The sequence below is a fragment of the Bubalus kerabau genome, chromosome 3, assembly GCF_029407905.1.
Source record: "Bubalus kerabau isolate K-KA32 ecotype Philippines breed swamp buffalo chromosome 3, PCC_UOA_SB_1v2, whole genome shotgun sequence".
Taxonomy (NCBI): domain Eukaryota; kingdom Metazoa; phylum Chordata; class Mammalia; order Artiodactyla; family Bovidae; genus Bubalus; species Bubalus kerabau.
In genome coordinates this window covers 15,702,937-15,728,449 of record NC_073626.1, presented here as the reverse complement: position 1 = coordinate 15,728,449, position 25,513 = coordinate 15,702,937, and the positions used below count along the sequence as shown (strand labels likewise).

At 40.5% G+C, this 25,513-nt stretch overlaps 1 protein-coding gene across 3 annotated transcripts in view; it reads right to left on the bottom strand.

Moving 5' to 3' along the window:
• Positions 1–20,034: 20,034 nt before the first annotated feature.
• Positions 20,035–25,513, bottom strand: part of CDKAL1 (CDK5 regulatory subunit associated protein 1 like 1) — a 777,071-nt gene continuing 771,592 nt past the window's right edge. For all 3 annotated transcript variants that reach the window (XR_008711390.1, XR_008711388.1, XR_008711389.1), the window contains 3 exons: positions 23,326–23,435; positions 22,906–22,962; positions 20,035–20,439 (listed from right to left, as the gene is read on the bottom strand). The gene's annotated coding sequence lies outside the window, so the exon portion shown is untranslated. The remainder of the gene's footprint in view (positions 20,440–22,905; positions 22,963–23,325; positions 23,436–25,513) is intronic.

Genomic DNA, 25,513 nt, shown 5'->3' with positions numbered 1-25,513 from the left:
GGAGCCATTACGATATTTATAAAGTATCAGAGCTTTAACAAAATGAAAACATGCCATAAAAGAAAATGCCCTTCAAATTTTATGCAAATGCCTCAGTTTGAATAAAATAAACATTAATTAAGTTTACATATGCAAATTAATTCTAACTAGCCATGTTTTCATACTTGGTTATTAACCACAGTTTTCTTTTATGTCTCATTGAAATTAGCCCTATCATTTAGAAAATATTAACCAAAGAATGCTTTACATTTTTATGCATTAAATATGAAATATTATCCAAATAAGTAAAAAACCCATATATTTGAAAATATACTATAAAACAATAAAGAGATACTTTTATGGAACTAATTTTGTATTAAGATTTTACTTGAGATCAGAGAAACCATATGTATCTGTGCCTATCTCTCATGTATCTGTGATCTTACTGTGCTTGTATCTCCATTCTAAGACTGAATCTTAGGATGATTTCTCATGGGAACAATAAAAAGGATCTCCTACCAGCGAATGAAGTGGCAACAGGACTTCCCTGGCTGTCCAGTGGTTAAGGCTCTGAGCTTCCACTGCAGAAGGCACAAGTTTGATCCCTGGTTGGGGAACTAAGACTCCCCCATGCCACAAAGCATGACCAAAAAAGAAAAAGTAGCAAGAAAACTTTTTGCGGGGGTGGGGGGAGTGGATACTAAGAAGTAAGTCAGATCTTTTGTTTTATATACCAGTGAATAATCATAACAGTTTTAACTAAGGTACTTTCTGAAGGCTAAATACATTTCAAACCACATTGTCAACAAATGTACAGTAATTGCTTATAAAATCCATTTTGCAGGTAGAAAAACTGATTGCAAGAATAAATGACTTGGTTAAAGACAGACTGTCAAAAACAAAATTAAACCTAGTTGTCTTCACTTTTAGCTCAAAATATTTCTCATTAATCCTCACTTATGTCTAGGACTCACTACTGGACAAGACTTCACTTAGCCCAGAGATGGGCTCACAAGAGACAAACAAACGATTTTAGGATATATCTTCCTATCCTATTCCCTCTCTTTTAATTCATATAGGAAATTAAACCATTAATTCTTAACTATTGTTGATTATCAAAATCACCCATGAGGCTTAAAAACATGAAATGATCGGGACCCACACCAGAGCCAATGAATTATAATCTCTGAGGGTGGAATCCTTTAAGACTTCTTTTTCAGGAAAAATAACATGTTTACTAGTCAACTGCCTGGCACACTTCCATATTGCTTTTTATTTCCTGTTTGGAAATGTCATCCTCTTTTTTCGTCATTTCCCTTTTATATATTCTCTGTCCCTTTTGTTTTTTTTAAAAGCTGCCCACACCAAAGGATTTTTCTGATGATCTTACAGATTTGGAAAGGAGACAGTGATAGAAAATTTCTAAAACTCTCTGCTTCAGAATGAAAGAATTGAAAATCATTTGCTTTGGGAGTTTCTTAATCATTGCTTCATCAGTATTTTTGGAGATGGTTGTCAGGCAAGAAGACTCAAGGATGAAGCAACACAAAGGAAAATACAAAGAGGAGATCATTCGTACCAAGGAAAAAACACCCAGCCATGCTAGCTCATATGCAAATGTTGCTCTGAGACCGGTTTTAATTCTCTAAATGGTAATTGCAAATGGAAAAAAAGGGTCTTTATAGGAAAGAATGGCCATCACTGAGGTTTCTTTCATGCTCATTGTTGTACACAGTTCTATTAACCAGTGTTAGAATAGGATGCATTCATCCAAAAACCTAATATGATGACTTCCTGGCAGTCCCGTGGTTAAGATTAAGCGCTTCCACTGCAGGGGTACTGGTTTGATCTCTGGTTGGGGAACTAAGATCCTATATGCTGTGTAGCCAAAAAACAAACAAATCAACAAACCCCCAGAAACCTAATATGGTGCAACAAAACAACAAAATTACAATTTACTATTCCTCCAGAATGTGTGGTAGAGAATTCTAATTAACCCAAAATTGTGATAAATTAGTAATAATGATGTTTACTGTTTCATGCATGTATTTAACAGTAAACATATTGTGAATATAATATTTAAACTTACTGAGGTAACATTGGTTTATAATACGTGTAACACTCATGTGTACAGCATTATATTTCTACTTCTATATCACTACAGCATGCTCACCCCCAAGAAGTTAGTTTCCATCCAATACAGCTGATCTCCTTTACCCATCTCAACCCCCACTCCATCCCTGAATATAAGTTTTTTGATAAATCAAGAGGTTCGTGTCTTTAGTTCTCATTGGGTAATTCTTCAGGTACAAATACATCCACACAAAATTGGCATGAGGTGACTAAGCAGAGTTGTCTGTATTCTATCTGCCTTTTCCAACACCATGGCAAGAAGACACAGCTCAGAGAGAATGCAGGTGTGCACTCATATTCATTCAACAACTGGTGCTGATTTTGTGCCAAGCTCTGCGCCAGGCAATAGATTTACCACTGTGAGCATAAGTTATGGTCCCTGCCTTTCCAGTACTTACATTCTAACTAGAGAGACAGAGAACCATGGCATCAGGCTGTCAACAAGCAAAGCAGGCATCATTTTGCAGGAGACAGTGGAAAAAAGCAAAGTCACTGATTTTGTCTGCTCAGGCTGCTATCACAGAATACCACAGACAGAGCAGCTTAAACAACATTTCTTTCTCACAGTTCTGTTGCCTGAAATCTAAGATTTAAGTGTTACTTTGGCAAAACTGGTGTCTGGTGGGGGCCCTCCTCCTGGTTTGCAAACAGTGGTCTTCCCGCTGTATCCTCACGTAGCTGAGGAACAAACTGAGTCTCTTCCTGTAAGGACACTAACCCAGAATGGGGGTTGGGGGGTGACCTCCATCCTCATGACCTTATATGAACATAATTAGGTCCCAAACCCACCTCTCAGTACCATCCATTGGGGAGTAGGTTTCAACACATGAATTTTGGAGAGACAAACGCAAAGTTCTTAACAGCTGTCTAGACCTGGGCTGTCCAGCAGGATCGCCAATAGCCACAGGTAACTACCAAGCCCTTGAAAATGAAAGTAAAGCGAAAGTAAAGTCGCTCAGTCGTGTCCGACTCTTTGCGACCCCATGGACTGTAGCCTACCAGGCTCCTCTGTCCATGGGATTTTCCAGGCAAGAGTCCTGGAGTGGCTTGCCATTTCCTTCTCCAGGGGATCTTCCCAACCCAGGGATCGAACCCAGGTCTCCCGCATTGTAGACAGACACTTTACCGTCTGAGCCACCAGGGAAGTACTAAGCCCTTGAAAGCTCAGTCAAACGGAGATGTCCTGTAGTGTAAGTTATACACCAGATTTCAAAAATTTAGTATGGGGAACAAATACTATGGCAAGTACCTCATTTTTGTATTCTTACCTGTTAAAATGATAATATTTTAGATATATTCAGTTCAGTCACTCAGTCGTGTCTGACTCTTTATGACCCCAAGGACTACAGCACACCAGGCTTCCCTGTCCATCACCAACTCCCGGAGCTTGCTCAAATTCATATCCATTTGAGTTGGTGATGCCATCCAATCATCTTGTCCTCTGTTGTCCCCTTCTCCCCCCTGCCTTCAATCTATCCCAGCATCAGGGTCTTTTCCAATGAGTCAGTTCTTCGCATCAGGTTCAATGTGTTGGAGCTTCAGCGAGAGCATTAAGTCCTGCCAATGATTATTCAGGACTGATTTCCTTTAGGATCAACTGGTTTCCTTTTGGATCAACTGGTTTGATCTCCCTGCAGTCCAAAGGACTCTCAAGATATCGGGTTAAGTGAAAAATATTACAATTTTTTTTGCTAGTTTCTTCTTGTAGCTGTTAGAAAACTGAAGATTACTTCTGAGGCTCACACTTAGGTCTTGCATCATATTTCTGTAGGACAGCGTTGATCTAGCTCTGCAGTTCTCAAATGGAGGAAATTTTGGCCCCCAAGGGACATTTGGCAATATCTGAGGACATCTTTTGTTTGTGACAACTGGAAGGAGTAGATGCCATGAACATCTAGCTGGTAGAGGCCTCAGAAAGCTGCGAAACATTTTACAAGGCACAGGACAGTCTTCCCTTATCACAAAGAATTACCCATCCTAAATGTCACATTGCCAAAACTGAGAAACTCTGATGGAGAGAATTCAATTAATAAGGTATAAAAAGAGCTTAAAGTGAACACTGAAACCTACAAATCTACATCTATATAATGGACTACATATGATGTGGTAGGGCTTCCCTGGTGGCTCATATGGTAAAGAATCCGCTTGCAATGCAAGAGACCTGGTTCAATCCCTGGGGGAGATCCCCTGGAGAAGGGATTGGCAACCCACTCCAGTATTCTTGCCTGGAGAATTCCATGGACAGAGGAGCTTGACGGGCTATCGTCCATGGGGTCTGATATAGTAATCTATGACCAATAAATTTCTATTTGCAAGATAAAGGGCCTGAGGCCAGAAGCATCGCCATGTGTGTGGCAGCTCATGTCACCCCTTCAGAACCCTGGTGGTCACATGTCACCAGCATGTTCTGAAGAGCTGGAGGATCCTCTCAGAACCCTGGATAGATGGTTTGCAGTTTAAGGCACATACTTATGTGTCTGAGTATCCACACAAATATTCACAACAAATCTCCTTAGGTCTCATGGTAAAGAACTTATTGTTTATAATTCTGACTAGATGGAACATTCCATAAGCAAGATTTTTGAGTTCAAAATGAGCAATGTGTGGTAAATGGTTCATCTCAGTGAAGTTTATTTCTGCCTGAATATGCCATGTATCTTGAAGTTGAGAAATTTGGCTGAAATCAGTCCTAACCCTGTAGCATTCCAGAAATTGCTTTTCTTTTGAAGGTGTGCCTGATTTCAACTGGTTTACTTGCCATGTTTTTTTTTTTTTTTCCTGACTCCAAGGCAATAAAGAGTTCTGATTATTTCAGCTTTCTGTTTGGATTTTAGCAAGGAACTAAAACCATACTTGGCTGTGATGCATGACATATTTGAAGCTGCAGGATCAAAGGGTTTGGGTACTTTGCCTAAATATTTGGAACCCCTACTTCTCTATCTATTTCCATTCTGATGCAAGAGAGAAGCCCAGTGGTTATCACTGAAGCTCTTCACAAATAACAGCAGGAAAATAAGTTTCCTTCCTTTGTTCTCAGAGATGGAAACCTACTCCCCTCCTATCCACCCCAGTGTCTCATCTGAAAACTCCCCTTGTTTGATCCTGCAGATCCACAGGCCCTGCTCACCTGAACTGCCCCTTCTCAAAGCTCAACTGTTGCTCTGAGATTTAAATAAAGTTTTCTTATTCATGCATTGGCATTTTTACATCCAGGCCACCTCTGATTATTTTTTAAATAGGCAGAAAGTGGCGTGCCCTTGTAGTCACACTCTTTGAAATTTAGGCAAAAATCATTGAAAAGAATGAAACAATGCCATTTGCAGCAACATGGATGGACCTAGAGATTGTCACACTAAGTGAAGGAAGTCAGACAGAGAAGGAGAAATATTGTATGACATCCCTTATATGTGGAATCTAAAAAGAAATGATACAGGTGAACTTACAGAACAGAAACAGATTCATAAACTTAGAGAATGAACTAAGGTTGTTGGGGAGGGAGAGAGGGGCGAAGGGATAGTTAGGGAGTTTGGGATGGACATGCATACGCTGTTATATTTGAAATGGATAACCAGCAAGAGTCTACTGTACAGCATAGGGAACTCCGCTCAGTTGATGTGGCAGCCTGGATGGGAGGGGAGTTTGGGGGAAAATGAGTACATGTGTATGTAGGGCTGAGTCCCTTTGCTGTTCGCCCAAAACTATCACAACATTGTTAATCAGATATACCCCAATACAAAATAAAAAATTTTAAAAGATGAATAAAGGCAAAAATAAGGTTCTGCTGCTGCTACTGCTACGTCACTTCAGTTGTGTCCGACTCTGTGCGACCCCATAGACGGCAGCCCACCAGGCTCCCCGGCCCCTGGGATTCTCCAGGCAAGAACACTGGAGTGGGTTGCCATTTCCTTCTCCAATGCATGAAAGTGAAAAGTGCAAATGAAGTCACTCAGTCATGTCCGACTCTTGGCAACCCCATGGACTGCAGCCCACCAGGCTCCTCCATCCATGGGGTTTTCTAGGCAAGAGTACTGGAGTGGGGTGCCATTGCCTTCTCCGAAACAAGGCTCTACTTGAAAGCAAAGAAAACAATTGATTAGTGATCGAGTGAAAGGAAATTGTCTTGTTATTGAAACCACTTGAAGACCAGGATTTGTGCATTTTCCATTATGTTTTGCTGCATCATTAAACCACAGGAAGATAAAAACAAAAAGGAAACCACATTACTTTATATAACTTTCAAACCTCATGTAACCTCCTGGCCCTCCCCTCTTAGCCAGATTCATCATCTGCCTCTAAAGCATGATAATTTTCCGGAGTAAAACATGTCTAGGAAAAAAGTTTCTATACTTTGGATAAAAATACACATAACTCATTTATATTCTAGGTGATGTATGACAATGTTCAGCAGCAGGGAAAATAGCAGAGTGAGTTGGCACATGTCACAAATACTCCAGTTCTCCTTTTGGGTAAGTACTTGGTAGAATTACATCTTTTCACTCTTTTGAATTTAGACATAGCCGTGTGAAAAAGGCTAAAAACAAACAACAAAAACAAGCAAAAGTGATGAGTGTCACTTCCGGTCACCTTTGAAAGGAAGTGCCCATGGCAGCATTAATCAGTCCAGATTTTGAGTGAATTAGATAGCCAGGGTCTTTCTGAAGACCTGAGTTTGAAGGTGTAGCCTGTGTTGTTAAGTCCCAGGGATTTGGGGGGTTTGATTACTACAGTATCCACCTATCCTGGCTAATAAATACATCACTTAAGGTCTAGTACCTTAGTTTTACCTTCTGTGCCTTTTCAAAATATCACGTACTTTCTCCTAATGTAATAGAAAAAAACAAATTTAACAAACACGCTTAAGAAATAATAATTTCAAAGAAGAAAAGTACTTAAAAGCACAGAGAGTGTAGTATTGAAGAGGGTGATCGTCTGACAACAGATGTTGTTACTGCTGTTGTGTGTGTGTTGTTTTCGTGGTGCTACTTCATGGTGTTGAGCATGGTGATTTGATCCATTTTTTTCTCCCTGCCAATTCAACAGTGTGACCACATAACGATTTTTAGTGACCAGTTTTTCCATGCCCAGCTTTTGGTTGCAGCCGGTTTTCCATGATGTTTTGATGCTTGTGGTCCTTATTTGACTCTGCGAGGATGGAGAATACCAACTTGAAGAACACCTGCAGTGTCTGAGACTCAGCATCTAACTTTTCCATATGCTCTTTTTTTTCCAGTTCTCCCACTGTGTACTAACCACAAGTATGCAGGCCCGAAGACTGAATACTAATCAAAAGGGAAAACCGGGTTGGTTGCGGCTTAAGGCCTTAGTAGGAAAGTCCTCCAGCTGCCAGGGCATGTGTTGAACACATGACTCCTGCTGGCAATGGTCAATGCTCTACACCAGCTGACTACCAGCAACCTGGAAGTTGGGCTATTTTCCTTTTTAATTTCCATTTAATTTGCAGTTTTATCAAAATGAAATGTTTACTTCATTTTTAGAAGGCAAACAATTCTACCAGCCTGTAAGGAAATCCTCTATCTCTACCAACCCCTGATTTATACTTCTCAGATTACCCACTTACTGACTAGATTATCCATTTAAAATCTATTCACTGTTTTTGTCCCCCTGTTTCTAAGTAACCTGCTGCTTTTTCAAATTTAGATAGATGTATTGATTTCCCATTATAAAACACACGAACTTCACTTTACTATGTACTCCCGTATACACACATGCACACATACGCATAGTATCAGTTAGTTTTGCTGTGTAACAAATCATCCCAAAACATACTGGCTTAAACCAGCCATGTATGTACTCACAAATCTGTGGATCAGAAATCTGAACTGGATTGGGCAATCCTGGTCTTGACTGAGCTCATGTTCAGCTGTAGTTGGTTACTGGAGTTGCTGGGGGCTGGCTAGCTGGAGTGGCCTCAGCTAGAGTGCCTCTCTCACTCTCCATGCAATCTTTCATCCTCTAGCGAGTTATGATGGACTCGTTCACACGGTGTTTCTGAGCATAGCAATAAATTTTATCCTCTTATTTCTTCTAAATTCACTTGGTAGCTCTTAAAGTAAGACCTATTGTTAATATCTTTAACAGAGATCCATGCTGATGGCTTGCCATGGACTTTTTTTGAAGTTTTAAAAACTATTTATGTACCATTCTATTTAATATTTATTTATTCTATTGTATCAGGCTCCCTGGTGGCTCAATAGGTAAAGAATCTGCCTGCAATACAGGAGACCTGGGTTTGATCACTGGGTTGGGAAGATCCCCTGGAGAAGGGAATGGCAACCCACTCCAGTATTCTTGCCTGGAAAATCCCATGGACAGAGGAGCATGGCAGGCTACAGCCCACAGGGTTGCAATGAGTCATATGTGACTGAGCAACTAAATCACATCTCACTAAAATATTATAAAATACTACTGTATTCATGTACCTAGTTTGAAATTCTAAAAGTGCTTTAAGTCTTGTGAATGTTCCTTTTTAAGAGCACTCTGTCAGAAACTAACACAGCACTGTAAAGCAGTTATCCTCCAGTTTAAAAAAAAAAATCCATTAAGAAAAAGGACTCCATTCTTGTGTTATGGATGCAACATCTTCTCTTATTTCTCTGAGGGTTTTGTTTTATTTACATTTTCTTCTGCTCCCTCAATGGTCTGTTCTCTCTGTGATATTTATTAATTTTTTTTTGAGAGTCTTTATTTATTTTTAGCTAATGAGTTAGGATATATAGCATTTTTTAATTGCAAAATTAAATATACATGCTTCTGATTTTTAAAAATGATTCATGTTAGTCTTTTTAAATTTATTTAAAAGGGAAAGGACATATGTATACCTATGGCTAATTCATGTTGAGGTTTGACAGAAAACAGCAAAATTCTGTAAAGCAATTATCTTCAATAAAAAATCAATTTATTTTTTTAATTTTTATTTTATTATTTTTTTTATTTTTTAACTTTACAATATTGTATTGGTTTTACCATATATCAAAATGAATCCGCCACAGGTATACATGTGTTCCCCATCCCGAACCCTCCCTCCTCCCTCCCCATACCACCCCTCTGGGTCGTCCCAGTGCACCAGCCCCAAGCATCCAGTATCGTGCATCGAACCTGGACTGGCGACTTGTTTCATATAGGATATTATACATGTTTCAATGCCATTCTCCCAAATCATCCCACCCTCTCCCTCTCCTGCAGAGTCCAAAAGGCTGTTCTATACATCGCTGTCTCGTATACAGTGTTATTGTTACCATCTTTCTAAATTCCATATATATGCGTTAGTATACTGTATTGGTGTTTTTCTTTCTGGCTTACTTCACTCTGTATAATAGGCTCCAGTTTCATCCACCTCATTAGAACTGATTCAAATGTATTCTTTTTAATGTCTGAGTAATACTCCATTGTGTATATGTACCATAGCTTTCTTATCCATTCATCTGCTGATGGACATCTAGGTTGCTTCCATGTCCTGGCTATTATAAACAGTGCTGCGATGAACATTGGGGTACACGTGTCTCTTTCCATTCTGGTTTCCTCAGTGTGTATGCCCAGCAGTGGGATTGCTGAGTCATAAGGCAGTTCTATTTCCAGTTTTTTAAGGAATTTCCACACTGTTCTCCATAGTGGCTGTACTAGTTTGCATTCCCACCAACAGTGTAAGAGGGTTCCCTTTTCTCCACACCCTCTCCAGCATTTATTGCTTGTAGACTTTTGGATCGCAGCCATTCTGACTGGTGTGAAATGGTACCTCATAGTGGTTTTGATTTGCATTTCTCTGATAATGAGCGATGTTGAGCATCTTTTCATGTGTTTGTTAGCCATCTGTATGTCTTCTTTGGAGAAATGTCTATTTAGTTCTTTGGCCCATTTTTTGACTGGGTCATTTATTTTTCTGGAATTGAGCTGTAGGAGTTGCTTGTATATTTTTGAGATTAGTTGTTTGTCAGTTGCTTCATTTGCTATTATTTTCTCCCATTCTGAAGGCTGTCTTTTCACCTTGCTTATAGTTTCCTTTGTTGTGCAGAAGCTTTTAAGTTTAATTAGGTCCCATTTGTTTATTTTTGCTTTTATTTCCAATATTCTGGGAGGTGGGTCATAGAGGATCCTGCTGTGATGTATGATGGAGAGTGTGTTACCTATGTTCTCCTCTAGGAGTTTTATAGTTTCTGCTCTTACGTTGAGATCTTTAATCCATTTTGAGTTTATTTTTGTGTATGGTGTTAGAAAGTGTTCTAGTTTCATTCTTTTACAAGTGGTTGACCAGTTTTCCCAGCACCACTTGTTAAAGAGATTGTCTTTTCTCCATTGTATATTCTTGCCTCCTTTGTCAAAGATAAGGTGTTCATAGGTACGTGGATTTATCTCTGGGCTTTCTATTTTGTTCCATTGATCTATATTTCTGTCTTTGTGCCAGTAACATACTTTCTTGATGACTGTGGCTTTGTAGTAGAGCCTGAAGTCAGGCAGGTTGATTCCTCCAGTCCCATTCTTCTTTCTCAAGATTGCTTTGGCTATTCGAAGTTTTTTGTATTTTCATACAAATTGTGAAATTATTTGTTCTAGCTCTGTGAAGAATACCGTTGGTAGCTTGATATGGATTGCATTGAATCTATAAATTGCTTTGCATAGTATACTCATTTTCACTATATTGATTCTTCCAATCCATGAACATGGTATATTTCTCCATCTATTAGTGTCCTCTTTGATTTCTTTCACCAGTGTTTTATAGTTTTCTATATATAGGTCTTTAGTTTCTTTAGGTAGATAATTTTTGACTTCACCTTTCATGTTAGATATTTCTTTCAAATATCTGTTAACTCTTTTGCTGTCCATTTTCAAGAGAAGTCCTAAAAAGTCAATGGCAGAAGTCCTCAAAAGTTCCTGTCTGAGGAATGAAAGTATATGGGTGGGATTTGCAACGAATGAGATTCACTGGAGGGTGATGGGGATTTTGCTGGGTTCCCCCAACTCTTCATATCTAGTTTTCTATTGCCACAGTAACAAATTACCACAAACTTGGCAGCTAAAGCAGCACACGTTTACTGTCTTCCAGTTCTGGAGGTCAGATGTCTGATATGGTCTTGCTTCAGGTTGTTGGCAGGGCTGCATTGCTTTCTGAGCCTCCAGGGGACAATCCATTTCCTTCCCTTTTCTGGGTTCTAGAAGCCACTCCTATTCCTTGACCTTTAGTCCTCTCCTTCCATCTTCAAAGCCAGTAACAGTGGGTCAAGTCTTTTTTACATGACATCAGTCTGACCTCTTTTACTTCTCTCTCCTGCTTTTAAAGACCTTGGTGATGACCGTGGGTCCACCTGAATAACCCAGGACCCTCTCCTTCTTGTGGTCAACTGATTAGCAACTTTAATTCCATCTGCCACCTGAATTATCCTTTGCCACGTAACCTCACACAGTCACAGGTCTCAGGGATTAGGACTGAACATCACACTGCTTACCAGTTACCTCGTATCTGTACATACTTTCTTTGGGGCTGATCAGTTTACCCCAAGCCTCCTTTCTCCTGCCAGTGCATATGCATCCTGGCTGCCAGCTTTCTGGGAAAAAGGGTGAAATGGTGCTGCTATTTACAACAGCCAAGACATGGAAACGACCTAAATATCCTGTCAACAGATGAATGGATAAAGAAGAAATGGTGCATATGTACAATGGAATATTACTCAGCCACAAAAAGGAATGAGATTGGGTCTTTTGTAGACACATGGATAGACCTAGAATCTGTCAATACAGAGTGAAGTAAGTTAGGAAGAGAAAAACAAATATTGTATATCAACACGTGTAGTATGTGGAATCTAGAAAAATGGTACTGATGAACCTATTTACAAGGCAATGGAGACACAGACGTGGAGAACGGATATGTGGACACGTTGGGGAAGGGGAGGGTGGGGTGAATTGGGAGAGTAGCACTGAGATATAGACACCACCATGTGTAGCACAGATGGGAAGCTGCTGTACAGCACAGGGAGCTCAGCTCAGTGCTTGGTGATGGCCTAGAAGGGTGGGATGTGGGGGCGGGGGGGCGCAGCGAGGGAGGCTCAAGAGGGAGGAGATATAGATATGCATATAGCTGATTCATGTTGTACAGCAGAAACTAAGAACACTGTAGAGCAACTGTACCCCGAATTTTTAAAAAATGGTGCTGCTGATGCCACTCTTTGTGTGCAGATGCCCCTCTTAGCGTCCCTGGTTTCCATACGTCACAAAGGCCCTCAGCTGGGTCCAGTGTTCCTCTATCCAGAATGTTCTCTCTTAGCCTCTCTTGAGAATAAACCTCCAGACTTGTCCTGGGTAGGAAGGAGACAGTGGCTGGCAGTGCAAGAAACCATAGGGAATCTAGGTCCAGCTATTCCTTAAACAGATTTGTAGTCACTTCTCCTGGCATCAGTCTTGCACACACCCCTTTGGGGGCAGCTGGTGCGTCTGCTGCTGAGACTCTCCAGGCCTCCGTGGCTCCATCAAATCTGATTTTTGGCTTTGCTTCTTAGAGGCTCTTGCCATTCAGCTTTCTCCTGTCTAGTAAGTTAGTTATTGCCCATCCATCTGCTCTCTGGGTTTCAAAATAATGTTATTTCCTCTTTTGTCCCCATGGCCCTTACCAATGTATGTTTTCCAGTCTCTTACTGTCATCCTACTGAGGCTTTGAGTGGGAATGGAGATATAATCATGTTTGTTTGTTTTATCTGCTATGTTTAGCTAGAAGTCCCTATGGTTTGTTTTTGGGGAGAATTAAGTAATTGTGAAACCAATTATATTCTTTGTGCTCTGCATGACAATCAGTTTCTATTAGTTTTCACTAAACACTAGTGAAAGTGTTCAGAAGTTTTTGAATTCCCTGTGAAGGAAAAAGAAAGGAAGTGAAGGTGGCAATTACCAAGAGTGTATTTGTGTGTGCTCAGTCATGTCTGGCTCTCTGTGGCCCCCATGGACCATAACCCACCATGCTCCTCTGTCCATGGGATTTCCCAGGCAGAATACTGGAGTGGGTTGCCATTTCCTTCTCCAGGGAATCTTCCCAACACAGGGATTGAATCGGAATCTCTTGCATCTCCTGCACTGGCAGTCAGATTCTTTACCACCGAGCCACCTTGGAAGCCCCAATTACCCAGTTCTTATTGTTCGGTTGTTCAGTTGTGTCTGACTCTTTGCAACACCATGGACTGTAGCACACCAGGCTTCCTTGTCCTTCACTAGTAGCCATCTCAAAATAGTAATGTCTAAACAGTCTTCTTGGCCTGGTCCAGAACAGGTGCTCAATATTTATATGAATTACATGATGCTTATAAAGTACTCCAAGAATCGGGTGGGTCCAGCTTTAATCCCAACATCTTGGAGCACAGGCCCATGAATACTGAGTTGTTGCTGAATAAATACTGAGGAATCCACTATTTGTTTTTCTGGAGTTGAAGCTAGAAAAGCAAGGCCCTTCTCATTCTAAATGTCTGAAATGAGAAGTGAAAACTACTACACCCTAATCAATTTCAATGAAGGCAAAATACTGAATTCCCTGGAATGCATCAAATAGAACTTTGATACATACTAGTGATACAGTCCATAGTAAATCAGATAAATCATGTATAGAAGGTGTGGATTTTATCCTAATATGTCATGCTCTCTCCTTCTTCCCCAAAGCATGCTATTTCATTAATTGTTTTACTTCTGTCTGGGGACTGAAAGCTTGGCCAACGGCTGTTGATGTTTTGACAGTGCAGATGAATTGGACAGAAACATCACCCACTTAGAGGCAGAGTGGTGCCGATGATCTCTGTCTCTTCCTCTTAGCACTACGGCCCTTTTCACAAGTATCTGCTGCCCCTTCTGGATGCCTGCAGTTTGTTCCCTGTGAATATCTGAAGAGGTGTTGGGAGCTCACGGTGGGTTACCGGGGGCCTTTGGGCATCTAGCAGTTTGCTCAGACCAACAGCCGACACAGCTACTTGGCAGGCTCCAAGCGAGCACCCTGGCTGCTCTCAGAAGCCTTCTTCTAACCCTGGGCTAATTGTCTCCACTGTGCTGGGTGTTCTTTGTGGACACCCATGAGCTGCAGCTGTGTCCAACAGCACCATGACACAGAATCTCAGCTGTGTTAGCAGGCCAGCTTCTGCTCTGAAATGCTCCTAATTAGCTGTTAACACATGACATCTCCACACACGCACCTCGGTGCAGAGAACAGCCAGTTCATCTCATGCAAGAAGGCTGATGACAAAGGTGAGAAAGAATGAATTGTTATGATACATTTTGTTCTGAGTAAAAAAAAAAAGAATATATATATATGTGTGTGTGTGTGTGTGTGTGTATATATATATATATATATATATATATATATATTTGATGAATTGTATATTGTAGTACTTTGTTGTCCTATATTTCTGATTCCAAACATGAGACCTCAACTGGAATGCTGGGTGGCTAAGAAAACAGAAGGAGAAGAAAAGCTATTTCTTTTTAATCTGTTCTGCAAAAACAGAAAAGCAATTGAAGAGATACTTATTAAAACTCCAACTGGCTCTGTGACCTTGGGCACAATCTTGCTTCTCTTTGGGCCTCAGTGTTTCTCATTTATAAACGAAGGGATTGGATTCTTTTATATATTGAACTAAGAGGTTTCTTTCAGTGTTAAAAACCTGAGATTCGAAGATAGCTGCATTCCTGAAGTGACGGGGAAGAAAGCCTTTGAAAAAAGCACGACTCCCATTATATGAGGATTTGTTATATCCAACTCAGATTTAGCACCTTTGTACACAGATGGGTGGTAGAAATTTGCAACGAGTAAGGAATATGCTGAAAGATTTAGTAGAAAGAAATAGTATATTGGGTTTTGGGTTAAAAAAAAAACAGCAATATTGTTGTTTGAAGGGCTCTATGCACTGGGAAATTATTATCTAGCATCAGAGAAAACATTTGCTTTATTTATGATTTCATGATCTCAAGTACAACTTTGTAACCGTAGCTGTGACTGGTCCACTGTCAATTCTTGGGACCTGGAGATCTCTAACTCCATAGGGAAGACAGGAGAATACTGCCTTGCCCTGCATCTTTCAACCCCACACCAAGTGTCTCATCAGATACCATCTCAAGCAGGACTCATTTCTTACAGTCAGAAAGGCACAACTTGAAAGAACTTTTTCTGCAGACATTTTGAAAGCTGAACTTCTCTTTTATGGGTGGTAGATGAAAGCTCAGTGTTTGATTGCCCATGACTTTATGGCTAAGATGAATGTTCTCCTCTGCCTCAGCCCCCTTCCCAGGGCACAACCAGTTTTCCTGAAGGAGAGTGGATTAAATTTCTAGATAAGCCAGCGCTGAGGAGAGTGAATGGGCTTAGGAGCCTCAAGGGAGGAGAGTTCAAAGCATCACTAACGGGCTGGGTGGTCTAGGGAGTCACCCTCCTTCCCGGAGCTCAGTTTGTCTACTGTATGCAACACCCAGGTCACTGCATTTTCAGCAGGAAACTCCTCGGGTAGTTTGTTCTGTAGAAGCATGCCGGCCTGGAGTTTTTTTGGCTATCTCCTTTCAAATTCCCAAGAGTGGCTTAAATAAGGAGAGATATCATCACTATTAATATAAAGTGACTTTAATATATCAGGAACCATAAACCAAAGTCAGTTCCATGGTTGAGACACACCATGCCACCACAGTCTACATCTCCACGTTTCAAGCCCAGCTTCTGAGAGCCCAAGATGCCAGCTTCCTTAACTGCAGATGGTGATTGCAGCCATGAAATTAAAAAAGACGCTTACTCCTTGGAAGGAAAGTTATGACCAACCTAGACAGCATATTAAAAAGTGTCACATCCCAGCTTCCTTAACACTTGGTGGGCTTCCTTTTGCTGATAGCTTAGTTCCCTGGGACTTTCTGCCCTTCCAGAATCTTTGAACTGCATTCAGTTCAGTTCAGTCGCTCAGTTGTGTCTGACTCTTTGCAACCCCATGAATTGTAGCACGCCAGGCCTCCTGTCCATCACGAACTCCCGGACTTTACTCAAACTCACGTCCATCAAGTCGGTGATGCCATCCAGCCATCTCATCCTCTGTCGTCCTCTTCTCCTCCTGCCCCCAATCCCTCCCAGCATCAGAGTCTTTTCCAATAGTCAACTCTTTGCATGAGGTGGCCAAAGTGTTGGAGTTTCAGCTTTAGCATCATTCCTTCCGAAGAACATCCAGGGCTGATCTCCTTTAGAATGGACTGGTTGGATCTCCTTGCAGTCCAAGGGACTCTCAAGAGTCTTCTCCAACACCACAGTTCAAAAGCATCAGTTCTTTGGTGCTCAGCTTTCTTCACAGTCCAACTCTCACATCCATACATGACCACTGGATAAACCATAGCCTTGACTAGATGGACCTTTGTTGGCAAAGTAATGTCTCTGCTTTTTAATATGCTATCTAGGTTGGTCATAACTTTCCTTCCAAGGAGTAAGCGTCTTTTAATTTCATGGCTGCAATCAACATCTGCAATGATTTTGGAGCCCCCCAAAATTAAGTAAGCCACTGTTTCCCCATCTATTTCCCATGAAGTGATGGGACCAGATGCCATGATCTTCGTTTTCTGAATGTTGAGCTTTAAGCCAACTTTTTCACTCTCCTCTTTCACTTTCATCAAGAGGCTTTTTAGTTCCTCTTCACTTTCTGCCATAAGGTTGGAGTCATCTGCATATCTGAGGTTATTGAGATTTCTCCTGGCAATCTTGATTCCAGCTTGTGCTTCTTCCAGCCCAGCGTTTCTCATGATGTACTCTGCATAGAAGTTAAATAAGCAGGGTGACAATATACAGCCTTGACGTACTCCTTTTCCTATTTGGAACCAGTCTGTTGTTCCATGTCCAGTTCTAACTGTTGCTTCCTGACTTGCATATAGGTTTCTCAGAAGGCAGGTCAGGTGGTCTGGTATTCCCATCTCTTTTAGAAGTTTCCACAGTTTATTGTGATCCACACAGTCAAAGGCTTTGGCATAGTCAATAAAGCAGAAATAGATGTTTTTCTGGAACTCTCTTGCTTTTTCCGTGATCCAGCGGATGTTGGCAATTTGATCTCTGGTTCCTCCGCCTTTTCTAAAACCAGCTTGAACATCTGGAAGTTCATGGTTCACGTATTGCTGAAGCCTGGCTTGGAGAATTTTGAGCATCACTTTACTAGCGTGTGAGATGAGTGCAATTGTGCGGCAGTTTGAGCATTCTTTGGCATTGCCTTTCTTTGGGACTGGAATGAAAACTGACCTTTTCCAGTCCTGTGGCCACTGCTGCGTTTTCCAAATTTGCTGGCATATTGCATGCAGCACTTTCACAGCATTATCTTTCAGGATTTGAAATAGCTCAACTGGAATTCCATCACCTCCACTAGCTTTGTTCATAGTGATGCTTTCTAAGGCCCACTTGACTTCACATTCCAGGATGTCTGGCTCTAGGTTAGTGATCACACCATCATGATTATCTTGGTTGTGAAGCTCTTTTTTGTACAGTTCTTCTGTGTATTCTTGCCACCTCTTCTTAATATCTTCTGCTTCTGTTAGGTCCATACCATTTCTGTCCTTTATCAAGCCCATCTTTGCATGAAATGTTCCCTTAGCATCTCTAATTTTCTTGAAGAGATCTCTAGTCTTTCCCATTCTGTTGTTTTCCTCTATTTCTTTGCACTGATCGCTGAGGACTGAACTGCATTATGGGCATATAAAGGGAACATGCCCTTTGACATACAATTTTGATCTTCCTCTCCCTTGTAAATATTTTTTTTAAAATTATTATTATCCAGACACAGCATGCGGGTCTTGTTTAAAGGCTGTTAATAATTCTCCAGGTCTTTTCTATGAGTCTGTTCAGTTAGGATTAGGTCTGGCTGTGAATAATGGAACCCTAAATAAGGTACGAATGTGAGAGTTGGACCATAAAGAAGGCTGAGCACTGAAGAACTGATGCTTTTGAACTGTGGTACTGGAGAGGATTCTGGAGAATCCCTTGGATTCCCAAGAGACCAAAAGAGTCAATCCTAAAGGAAATCAACCTTGAATATTCATTGGAAGGACTGATGCTGAAGCTTCAGTACTTTGGTCACTTGATGCAAAGAGCTAACTCACTAGAAAAGACTCTGATGCTGGGAAAGATTGAGGGCAGGAGGAGAAGGGAATGACAGAGGATGCGATGGTTTGATGGCATCACTGAGTCAATGGACATGAGTTTGAACAAACCCCAGGAGATACTGAAGGACAGGGAAACCTGGTGTGCTATATAGTTCATGGGGTCACAGGGAGTCAGACATGACTTAGTGACTGAACAGCAACAACAAACTAGGAAGACCCGCAGAGGACAAAGGTCTTACTTCTCTTTCATGTAAAAGAAGCCTGGAGGGCAGGGTCTAGAAGCACATCAACAGAAAGTCATCACAGGGACTGCCCTGGTGGTCCAGTGGGTTAAGACAGTGCCTTCCAATACAGGGGGTTTGGATTCAATCCCCAGTTGGGGCGCTAAGATCCCATATGCCTCGTGGCCGAAAAACCAAAATATAAAACAGAAGCAATATTGCAACAAATTCAAAAAAGACTTTTTAAAAAAAGTCGTCACAGACACAGGCTCTGTCATAGTGCACTTTTTTCTTCGAAGGAATGTGAATAGGTCTTTACCACAGTATAACCTCCTTGAGGGCAGAAATGTATACTTTTCAATCCTCACAGGATCTATAAGAAATAGTCTCTTCAGAATAGGGAGTTTGGGATGGTCATGTACACACTACTATATTTAAAATGGATAACCAACAAGGACCTACTATATACTACAGGGAACTCTGCTCAGTGTTATGTGGCAGCCTGGATGGAAGGGAAGTGGCGGGGAGAATGGATACATGTATATAGTATATATATGACCGAGTCCCTTTGCTGTCCACCCGAAGCTATCACAACATTGTTAATTGGCTATACTCCAATATAAAATAAAAATTTGAAAGTCGAACCAAACAAAAAAATTGTCTCTTCTGTTCCTGTCTATTGTAGCCTCTATATACTTTCCTCTCTTTCAACATTATTCCCTTCCCATAAAGTATCTTTTATCTTTTGTGTTAAATGGGGGAGAAACAAGATATGTATTTGTATGTGTTCTTGCATAAAAGGAATATTGGAAAGATAAATAAGAAACTAATAAAGAAAAATATTTGTCTCTCAAAGGAGAGGTTGTGGGGTAAATGAGAACAAGAATCAAAGCTAGATAGCTAAATATACATCTTTTTTTATGTTGATTTTTTTCACCATGTAAGCATGTTCATAGTAAGAAAAATACACACTAGAAAACTTAAAATGGCAATTGTGTTAACATCTAATTGAGCAACTCATGGTATTATCAGAACCAGAAAAGATTTGACCTAATAATAAAAGTCAAGGAAGCCTTCCTGGACGAGGTGGTTCTTGAGCTGAGATCTGAAGAATCAATAGAAATCAATGGGTTCAGAGAGCAGAAAATATTATAATTAGGTAGGGAAACCTGTGCAAAGGCCCTGTGATGGGCAGGGAAAAAGTGCTTATAAAGAACTGAAGGAAGCAGAATCGCAAAGCCAGCTATGAAACGAGGTTGGACCAATAAGGACAGTCTAGACCACATGACTTTGTATTCCCTGGTGGCTCAGAGGTTAAAGCGACTGCCTGCAATGAGGGAGACCTGGGTTCGATCCCTGGGTAGGAAGGTCCCCTGGAGAAGGAAATGGCAACCCACTCCAGTATTCTTGCCTGGAGAATCCCATGGATGGAGGAGTCTGGTGGGCTACAGTCCATGGGGTCGCAAAAAGTCGGACATGACTGAGCAACTTCACTTCCACTTCCAGACCACATGAAGCTTGTGGGCCATGCTGAGAAATTCTTTTTTTTTTTTTTTTTAAACCAAAGAGCAATGAGATGCTGTTGAAAGGTTTTAAGGAGAGGGGAAGGAATAGGTCTGGGTCGAGTTTGTGCTTTATTCAGGGGAATATTCATAGTCACTGAAGATACAGAGGGAAAGATATAGTGTGATTCACTACTCTTGTTCTTAGAAAGAATCATTGGTCCCACCCATCTCCCCAGTTCACCTGTAAAATCACACGTAATGCTTGCTAACAACAGTCTACGTATTTCAATTATGGTCCATCAGTTGCTATTTGCTAAAAACATTACACAAATTGCACACAGGATAAAGTTGTTATAGTCAGATTTACATCGGAACTTCTCTTCGTTTCTAGGCAACGTCATTGCACTGGATAATGATGGCTCTGACCCGCAGTCTTGCACCATCCGGTGAGCGAAATGAACGAGGGAAACAGTCTCTGTGTGTTCAGGCCAGTATCAGAGCCTATTAGATCCAGCCTGGGAATAAAACCCATTTTTAATGCACCATTTGATAAGAACACTTAACCTCAGTATGTGTTGTAATTAGAGAGATAATTAGAACTTCACTAGGACCTCTTAAGACTAGGAATATATTTGAAATTCACCTGGAATGAAAATGGCATTATCTAAGACCAATCCAAGGTATTTTTCCTTCCATTTCCACCTTGCCTTCCCTCCATCCCAAAGCTTTCGCAGTGTAAGAAGTGTGAAAAGATAAGAATTTTTATAGGCAGTGCATATCACAGAAGGCTAATGGGTTCAGCTGAAAATTGCTTTATAGTTATTTGAAAAGGGGGAAAAAAAAAACTTAATTTTGAAAATGAATTTCAGAGAGGCCGAGTATGAAGAAGATGGACTTTGAGTCATGTATGCAGAGAGAAAAAACCTGCTCTTGTGAGAACCCACTCATAAAATGTTAATATATGCATATGAAAATTGTGTTCCTTAATCTCTGAAGAAACACTTATCACTAAGAACCCTTTAATTCTTTTCCTGTGCTTGATTTATTAGCTTATGAAATTATGTTAATAACCTTCATGTTAATGGTTTGGGGGCTCAAATGACCTGATTTTAATAATGAAGTAATTTATGCAATAAATGCAATCAGCATCTATGAATCTCACTTAACACAAACAGTATTGGTGATTAGCCAGTGCTAAAACAAGTGACTGCCAGCGTGGGGCAATGCATGTTTTTCTGCCGAGAAAACAAATCTTGCTGGCAAGTGATGGGCAGGGGCAGAGGGGTTGGGTGTTACTCAGGGCATGTGATATGAGCTGCAGCTCTTAGCTGCACAGCTTTGGTGGAGAGGTTGTGCCTGAATCCAAGCATAATTTACAAACTGTAAGATGAGTCTGGTACTTCACCAACTATAGAGTACATCTACATAGGAGACGCATCCATGACAAAGAGCATGTGTATGATGGAGTGCAGTGATGTCCTGGAGGAAAACGGGGAGCCCAGAAAACAGCAGATGAAGGAACAGCCAACAGCTGCCTAGGAGGGAGCAGAGTGGCAGTGGGGGAAGGCCTCCGGAGATGCAGGGGGCCCCCAGGAGGAATGGAGGGTTCTCAACCCTGTCATCGGAAAACCCACGTCCTGCGATAAGCTGGGTGCTAGTATTACTCAGCTACAGCTTTTTGAGAGTATTATACTGAATTACTCTTTATCCTTTGCTTTGTTTTTTGACTTCTTTCCATTCCTTACAGATCTAAAGCTTAGAAACAACTAATTGACACCTTTATACGTTCATTGGCGTGCAAAGACACACTTTAACCATGTGAGCTAGAGGAGATTTTTCTCCTTTCTTTTTTTTCAGTAATTCCTAGGAAACAAATTTCCATTTCTTTCTCTTATGGTTTAGATATTTCTCTTAAAAATTCTCCCTCCTTCCTGGGATTTCCCTGGTGATCCAGTAGTTAAGAATTCACCTTGCAATGCAGGGGACATGGGTTCGATCTGTGGTCGGGGAACTAAGATCCCACATGGCATGTGGCAACTAAGCCCACATACCACAACTACTGAGCCTGGGCCACAGCTAGAGAGTCCGTATGCCACAATGAAAGAGTCCGCATGATGCAAAGTAGAGTCTGCTTGCTATAACTAAGACCTGATGCAGCCAAATAGATAAATATTAAAACAAAAATCTATCTCCTTCTTGGGACCTCCCTGGTGGTTCAGTGGCTAACACTTCAAACTCCCAATGCAGGGGGTGTGGGTTCGATTCCTAGTCGGGGAACTAGATTCACATGCTACAACTAAAGATCCCACATCCTTCAACTAAAAAGATCATGGACACCACAGTGAAGATCAAAGATCCTGAGTGTTGCAACTAAGACCTGGCATACATACCTACTTAAATATTTTAAAAATTCTATCTTCTTCTCAGATAAAATTTACCAAGCTGTTCTCTGACTTCTAGAAATAAAGATAGATGTGGTCATCGCCTCTTCTTACTGACCCTGCAAAACCCCAACCAGGGATGAGGAGGGATGCAATAGCCTTTGTATAATACCCTGTGTTTCCAGCAGGATCCAGACACCATAGTGTGAACCTTCCAGCATTTTGATCTTTACCCTGAACACTGACATAAGATTTTTTTTTACCTGTTCAAAAACACTGGTGGGGTACTTGGCAGAATGATCTATCTCCCCCTAAGAAAGATTTACTTCAAATACACTTTTGGCACAACGTTAAATCAAAACAAAAAGCAGAATATTAAATTAGCTAAATGATAAACTGTGATGCCACAGAGAAAGCACTGGCTTAGAAATCAGACTTCCTGTGTTCCTAACTCAGTTTCTACTCTCAACTGCTTGTGGAACTGCTTAAATTACATGACTCTTTCAGACATATTTACTTCTAATTTTCTATATTTTAATGAATGGACATTATGACAAAATCATAAAGCACATAATTTTGGAAAATATAAATAAAACTTACCCTGTAAGAAGATAAATCTTCAGTAGAATTTTAACTCTTCATCAGTTGTAAAATTGGCTATATTGAAAAAAAAAGGTCATCCAAACTCTTGTATTTCATATGAAATCTCACCCAAACTCTACCCTTTTTGGGGGGGATCTGCATAAAGTTTATCATGATTTTGCCATCTTAGAAAGCATGAAAATGCCTTTGAGAGTCTTCACGTGCAATCTGCAGTCAGAGCTGCTATTCACAATTCCACAATTTAGAAAATCAGAAGTGATACTAATACCTTGTTCGTTGCAGCACTCAAATCTCCACTCACAGGTTGTCAAGTCAAGCGACATGATTCAACACCACCAATGCATTAATCCTCACCACTGAGAAACAACTGCAAGTGTCCCAATTACAGATAAAAATATCTGCCAAGAGACCTAGTACCTGCTTTGTCCGCGTCTTCAAGCACAAAATCTAGAATCATGGTCCACTGCAAAAATCACAATACAGGTATGTCTTCATCCATCAGCATTCTCATCAAATGTGGGCTTAACCTATGATATCACAAATAAATTAACAGAATTGCAAGGACACATACTCTTTGCAAAAGAAATAACTCTTAAAGCTATTTAAGTCATCTTTCTGCATATAAACCTTGAGAAAAAAAATTTTTTTTCTGTAGCCAGAAAGCACTGTAAACAAGAAAGAGGCTATATACTTTTTCCTAATTATAATGTAAAAAGTTGAGATCTAAGCTAAGTCTTCCTTTGACTCTCAGCAATGGCATCTAAGATGCGTTGTTTTGATGGAATTCCATCCTGTTGAGTTTTGATGGAATGCCACAGCTTTTAACATTTTTTCTAAACTCTTACCACTCTTTCTTCAGGTGCATTTCTTCTCACCTGTTTGAGCTCCCAGGCTCACAAAGACCCTTTCTTCCACTTTGGTGGCAAACACTGAGCCCTGCAAAGCAGGAAGAAAAAGTGGTGGGTGTAGTAGTGGATGGGTGGCAAGTGGGGCTCATCTCTCCCACTCTGCTTCCGGTCTCTCTTCGCTATTTTGCTGTATGTGTCCTCTCCAGCCTTCAAGAAACTTTGGCCAGATTACAGCCACCTCAACCATCTTGAGAGACTATGTAAAATTATCCTTTGGGTGGAAAAAAAACCCAACAAATCCTCTTTCCAGCTCTGGTGTTGAGATATCCATCATGTTGAGAGACACTGTGCTTCGTACTGCAGTGAGGGATGTAGTAACAACTCATTCCCTTCTTCTGCGTTTCTCTCTGCTCCTGGTAAGCCAGGAGTTACTCACACCTTCTCATTCCATGGTTCAAAACATGTTCCTTCTTCTCTGCTCCGAATTGAAGCATTTTTTAAAAAATCACTGCTGTTGTGTAATATCAACAGGCCATTATGGGAACTTCCCTGGTGGTTCAGTGGCTAAGACTCCATGTCCCCACTGCAGGAGGCATGGGTTCCATCCTTGGTCAGGGAACTAAGATCCCACATGCCTCGTGGTTCGGTCAAATAAATAAACTGGCCATTATGTCAAAGGAAATAAAATTAATTAAAACAAAAAATCAGTTTCTTTTAAACTTTAGCTGCATATTTTTTTAAAAAAGGAAAATATGATCCCTTTCAGGCCAGGAAGATAAGACAAAGTCCCTTTAAGCACGCGTTTCTGTTATGTGCTCCACACCTTACTGTACTCTTTTTGGCAGTGCAGAAAACTCTGACTTGTTTTGTATTTAAAATGAATGGGTAACCAAAAAAAAAAAGAAGAGAGAGAGAGAGATTTCCTCTTGCTAACAAAACTATTCCTGGGATACATGAATATATTTTTATACTCACTGCCAGAAATAGATTATTTTTAAAATCCCAGTGTCTTTAAATATCTCAGAACCACAGTATTGTGGTTGAAAGAATGGATTCTGGAGCCAGAATAACTTGGATATGAGTCCAGCCTCTTTTGTAATAGCTGTGTGACCTGGGGCCATGATTTAACTCTGCAGCTCGCTCTTCTCATCTTTAAAATTAGGATACCAATCGTACATGGATGATAGTGCAACCCAACTGAATTTACATATATAAAGCACTTAGAACCATGTCTGGCACAGACACAGACACAGAATAGATGTTCAATAACTGTTATCTACTATTTGTGTAATAATGATGCATCATACCACATCCCATAAATAAAAAGGCCATTTACCCACTGTGACTCTAGGACTGATTCTGGGAATCTCAAGTTAGGATCAGGAACAAAGAAAGTACTTTGCTGCTCTCATCCTCTCTCAAATACTTTCCTCTTTACTATTCAAAAATTCTTTTGATTCAGCACAATCTTGAAAAGATACTTATCAAGATAATAGTTCAAAGGAGTATGTGTTTTAAGTATGATAATTGGAGGTAGCCAGATAAGCATTTGACTCATAATGTTTAGTACTCTGAACAACTTTGATTTGCATCCTATATAATCAAAAACAATCAAAGCCAGTAACTGTCAGCTTCTCTACAGAAACAGAAAGTCATCAGAGGCCAAAGCAAGTTAAGATATTTGTCTTTTTGCTGTAAGAATTTCTCATTTCACATATAAAATACAGATTGCATCAAACTTTAGTGAAATTAAGATA